Source organism: Bubalus bubalis, chromosome 4, assembly GCF_019923935.1.
Source record: "Bubalus bubalis isolate 160015118507 breed Murrah chromosome 4, NDDB_SH_1, whole genome shotgun sequence".
NCBI classification, from domain to species: domain Eukaryota; kingdom Metazoa; phylum Chordata; class Mammalia; order Artiodactyla; family Bovidae; genus Bubalus; species Bubalus bubalis.
The window spans coordinates 154,809,781-154,815,831 of record NC_059160.1 but is presented as its reverse complement, the minus strand read 5'-3'; positions in this window follow the sequence as shown (position 1 = coordinate 154,815,831).

The window sequence follows — 6,051 nt, the reverse complement described above, 5'->3', positions numbered from 1 at the left end:
ATGGACAGGAAGTCTGACTGCAGTCCAGGGGGTCGCAAAGAGTTGAACAGGACTGAGCGTCTGAACTGAACTGAGCTGTGGGTTCCCTTTTGTGAATTCTATTGGGAATGATGAGCCTTAAGGCTGGAGAAGACTCTTGACAGTCCCATGGACTGCAAGGAGATCCAACCAGTCCATTCTAAAGGAGATCAGTCCTGGGTGTTCTTTGGAAGGAATGATGCTAAAGCTGAAACTCCAGTACTTTGGCCACCTCATGCGAAGTGTTGACTCATTGGAAAAGATCCTGATGCTGGGAGGGATAGCGGGCAGGAGGAAAAGGGGACGTCAGAGGATGAGATGGCTGGATGGCATCACCGACTTGATGGACGTGAGTTTGAGTGAACTCTGGGAGTTGGTGATGGATAGGGAGGCCTGGCGTGCTGTGATTCATGGGGTCGCAAAGAGTTGAAAATGACTGAGCGACTGAACTGAACTGAACTGAACTGAAGGCTCAGGGATCACCTTCTGCCACTGTAGGTACAGAAGCCATTCACAGGCCCTGAGAAGTCAGAACCCTTTTCTTAACATTCCATCTCTAGAGCAAGCCCTTTTCCCCAGGGTGAGAGATTATGCCCATGAGAGACTGACCCTTAGGTTCCTCATGCATCCATATGGAACACACATACCATCCAACTTTCGCATCTGCTCTTCAGTGGACTTTAGAAGGCAAAGGGAATGCCTGATGAAGGACAATGAAGGCCCTGCCCCAGGCACCATCGTCCCCCACCCTGCAGCAAGCCCGGCCTCAGGGGCAGAGCTGGGAACCGGGGCTTCCTGAGTAAGGGTCTCTCCAGGGTAGTGAGACTCAGGCACAAGCAGGAGAGTTTGCAGCACTATGTCCTGCCACCCCCGACCTTTCATTACGCGCACCAGCCTGGGTCTCCTTCCTGCCTTGGCCCCTCTGTTCCTCTCATATGTGTCTCCCAACCCAGCCAACTCTCCTCAGTTCTCTGGGGCTGTGGAGCAACGCTCTGCTGGCCGCTCGGTTTCCTCTACACCCATGGTGTGGCTTGCATCCTTGTGGGACTCTGATTTGTTCACTGTTCCCTTCCCTGGTTCGTGTTTATCCAAGACACTTATCCTCAGCCTGCTCTTATGCACTTCTTGGGCGCAGGTTCTTTCTCCTCCTCCCTGTTGGTCTTTGGGCCAACTGGGATCTCATGCAGAATCTTTATTTGTCCTATGGATGTCTGTAGAGCTGTGGGCATAGAGAGCCATGGCAGAGGGCACAGCCCCAGGACAGGACTGCTGGTTGCCGAGACAAGGCTTTTTATGGAAGCAGACATTGCTGGTGGCAATGAAATAGAAATGCTTTCACTTTCATGTCGCTTAGGGGAGTCCCAGCTCTGGCAAGGATGGGCTGTGCTCAATTTGCAGCAGGCTGAGTTCCTCTGGCTCAGGTCGTATATGAAGCACAAATTCAGTTTTTTACATTTATGCTTGTAGTCATAATTTTCATATTAACACCATCTCCCAGTAAACCAAAATGTGTTTGGTTGAAGCTGTTTCAGAGACATATTGATTGGAATCTGGAGTCTTTACTTGTTCCTAGTCAGTTTCTCCTGGGGCAGTGAATAACAACCCAGCAGATCCTCTGGTGCATGGGATGGAGGGATTGGAGGCAGCAGCAACATAGCAGAGAGCAGTTTCAGAAGATGGTAGAGTTAGGAGTGATGTAGAGGCCAGGGAATCCCTGCTTGCCCCTCAGAGGGCGGACACTGGACTAGTGTGTGAGGGGCTGGCCCTGCTCCCTACAGATGTGGGATACTCCATCAAAGATCAGATTTCCCCCATATCCATCCCCCTGCCAGGACCACTACCTGAATTGTTGTCTCATCATCTCTTCAGTGAGGTGGGGTAGCCTGTGGTCTGACTGCCTGCCAGGGTGCTGTGAGAGAGCAGGGTAGAAGGTGCCGAGACCTCCTTCTCAGCCCCATTCTTGAGCTACTTTAAGTTGAAAGCTCCAGAGAACATCCCCTCTTGAACATTAACCCAGACCATAGCCAATCTTAGGCCCACATCTTGGCCTGAGGAGACATTGTTCCAACATCCCGGGTCACTGGGACAAGCATTGCAGAACGTTCGTGCCCAGAGGCTTTGGGCCCTTCTGAAATGTTTTCTAAAGTCTAGGATATATGTACTGAGATATTCTTGCTGTAATCTGAGGTTAATTAAGTACAGGAGGGCTCGCAGAAGGGCACTGCACATGGGAGAGTAGACCATGTGGAAGGACCCAAAAGAACAAGCCTCTTTAGAGAGCTCTGTGCAGACTCACACTGTTGACTCCATGGTGTTCTGGGGCCAGGCTCCCAGGTGGAGGCCAAGGCTGACACAGGAGGGTCACTTGTGTATCAGCATGTGGGCTCCGAGGTTCTCTGAGGGCCAGTGGAAGGCCTGGATGAATGTAATAAATGAATATAATAAATGTGGGGGAGGCATGGGGAGATACATGATGGGAAAAGTCCCTTTGACTCCAGTACAGACGTGAGGCTGGAATCAGCCAGATCGGAAGCTGGTGGTTCCGCGAATCAGGGGGAAGAGAGAGTTCCATGTTGTCCTGAGTGTGGGATTCCTCCCGGAACCCTGTAACTGTTCAGAGCACAGGCTAATGTGCGTGTTTGATTCTGATGACTAGGGCCTCCTTGGTCCTGGGATAAACTAAGGCTTTGTTTGTGAAGAAGCTTGCAGGCTGTTGAAAGTCCGCTCCCTGTCACAGTGTAGGTGGCAGACAGTCTCTCTGACTCCCTGAGGCTGGGATCCAGAGGCGGCCCATCCTGCGTCCTTCCCGGGGACGTGAACCCCAACCTGCTTGCTGCTAGTCCCTCCGTCCACCTGTCCTACCCCATAGGCTGCATTCAGCTTTGCCTCCAGCACGCAGTCACATGTAAATAAGCACCAGAACCTGAGCCCTGGCTGCTGCCTCCTCTCTGGGCTGAGCATGTGTGTTTTGCAAGGTGTCTGAAGCCCACTGACCCAGAGAAACGGACTCTTTGACTCTGTGAGAAACCTCTGCACATGGTCAACATCTATTCTTTGATGGACACTTGTCTCCCGGAAGGCTGGTCAGGCACTCTGGCCACACGGTCCTTTCCTTTTCTCTCTCCTACCATATCTTACTTCCCTGCCCGGCCTCCCGATGTAGCCATGGGAACTCCCTTGGGAGAGTCACTCTTGTCCAGGTGGAGGCAGGGCATGAAGCAAGCCCTGAGCATTCTCACCCCTGGCTTCTGGGTCTGCCACTTCAGGAGAACTGGGGCTTGTTTTATTTTTTATTTTTTGACCACACTCCACAGCATGTGGGATCTTAGTTCCCTGACCAGGGATCAAACCTACGCTCCCTGCATTGGAAGCATGGGGTCTTAAGCACTAGTCCACTGGGCAAGCCCTGGAGTTTGTTTTAAATAGCAGCCTCATTTGTACCCACACACTCTCCTGCTCACCAGCCACATAGAAGTCAGAGCCCAGGATGATTCACTTGGACCACGCGGTCCCAGATTAGACCCATGAGGTACAGCAAAGCCAAAGGAGATCTCTGTTCAACCTCTGCAGGACCAGGGCCCTGCAGGCAGGGCTGCCAGATAAAATGTAAGATGCCCAACTGCATCTGAACTTGGGATAACCAATGAGTAATAATATTGCAAACTTACAGTAAAAGGATGATTTGTTCCTTTGTGCACTGTTGGTGGGATTGTAAACTGGTAAACAGGTCTAGTCACTATGGGAACCAGTATGGTGGTTCCTCAAAGATTTAAAAATAGAACTACCAGATGATCCAGCCATCTCAGTATATATTCAAAGTATATATCTGAGTATATATTCAAAGGAAATGAAAACAGGTTATCAAGAGATATCTGTATTCCCGTGTTCATTGCAGCATTACTCACAATAGCCAAGCATGGAAAGAACCTAAATGTCCATTGATACACGAGTGGATAAATAAGATGTGGTGTATACATACCGTGAAATATTATTCAGCCATGAGAAAAAGGAAATCCTGCCATTTGCAACAATATGGATAGACCTTGAGGACATTATGCTAAGTGAGATAAGTATTAGTCGCTCAGTTGTGTCCAACTCTTTGCGACCCCAAGGACTGTAGCCTGCCAGGCTCCTCTGTCCATGGGATTTCCCTGGCAAGAATACTGGAGTGGGTTGCCGTTTCCTTTTCCAGGGGATCTTCCTGACCCAGGGATTGAACCCAGGTCTCCCGCTTTGCAGGCAGACTCTTTACCATCTGAGTCACCAGGGAAGCCAAGTGAGATAAGTCAGAGACAAATATTGTATGATATCTACTTTTTTTTTTTTTTGGTGGCAGAAAATACAATCAGAACACTCCAGACAAGAGAAGAATCGTGATCAAAGAAAATCATGATTAAAGACACGGAAAGCAGCACTCAGTTCTGTGAACTTGGAGCATCATCCTCTGAGAAGCTGCAGAAGGGAGAATTGATGGAACAAGAGTTAAAGAAAGAGGTAAGGCCAGGTAAATAAATAATTCGTGATTTTATTAGAATTTTTATGACACACTTTTATATATTGGCATTAAGCTATGTGAGTAACTTGTTAAACAGATGACCTAAATGATTAAATAAAATACCCCATCATACTCTGTCACTGTTTAATGAAAGTAATATCTGAACCAGTGCTAATTTCTTCATTTTGATGGGTATGTGGAAAAACATTTTTGTATAAAATATAAATTAAGTTACTAGGGTTATGGAATATCATAGTTTCAGGAAAAAATTTGTACTTCCTCTGCATCTTTCCTATAGGCTTGATAGGAAATTTAATTTTGATTCAAAATTTTAAAAGGCTCAAGAAGTTATATAACCTGATCAAAACCACATGGATAAAGAGTGGCAGTTCCAAATCACAACTTGAGTATTTCTGACTCCTAAGTCCACCCCCTCCCCCACCAACCACACGGCCCTGACCTCCAGGCTGCCTTCCCCAGGGCCCTTCAAAATCTGCCCAAGACGATCCTCCCTGTTCTTGTTCCTTCACCCCAAGAACCACACTCCCTCCAAGCCTAGTTGAAGTCCTTAAGCTGGACCTGCTCCCCGCTTGCCCCAGCCCAGTGCCGGTCCTGGCTCCCCATCCCATGCCGGCCGAGTCACAGGCATGTGACAGGTGGCAGCAGGGCAGCTGGAAGCACTTAGAGCTCCAGATCAGCTCTGACAGGCCTCCTGCTCCCAGGAGAGGAGTTCCATTAGCTAGGCTCCCACTCTCCCTGCGGACCTCAAGATTTTCAGACCACTCCCAGGTAAGCATGGCAATCTCATCCTGTCTTGGTTCTCCATTGTTACCATCCTACGTTAGAGATTCCCTTCTAATTAAGTGGCTTGAAGAGGAAACCTCTTGCATTGTCTTCACAAGTCATTCTACCACTTAAAGATATCACCACTGCAGGTCATTAGACATCACCATGGTCAAGACAGAAACCATGGCTTCCTGCCCTGTCTCCCTACCACTGAGCCTGCCAAGGCAAAGGAGTGGGGACCCGGCCAAGGGTTCACCTGTGCCAGTGAACCGTGTACCCATCAACTCAGCCACAGACCCCAGAAACAGAAGTTGGGAGGCTCAGTAGTGAGCCATGCCCCTTGACAGACAGTTTGTTCCAGCTCAATCTGATGATCCTTTGGCTTGAGACATGACCTCTGCATGGTTTAGAGCCACAAGGACACTTCCAAGAGCCAAAGAGGCTCTGGAACTGAAATGGCCTCAGCGGACAGCCCTTTACACCACTGATCTGTCTCTCTGCTCCCCTGGGAAAAGAGTCCAGCCCTGGTATGTTCTCTCCCACTAGTGGGCTTTTTGAGGGTAGTGATCCCAGGAGTGTGAACATGTCACAGGCCAGCAGGGCTGAGACCCAGGAGGGAGAAGACTTCCTTTGCCACATGCCTCCTTGTAAGTGCTCTCGTCCTTCACTGAGTGGGAAACTGGACGGATGGAAGGAGAGTGGGTGACCTCTGGCCCATGGGAAATTTCCCTTCTTACCAACTTGGGGTTTCT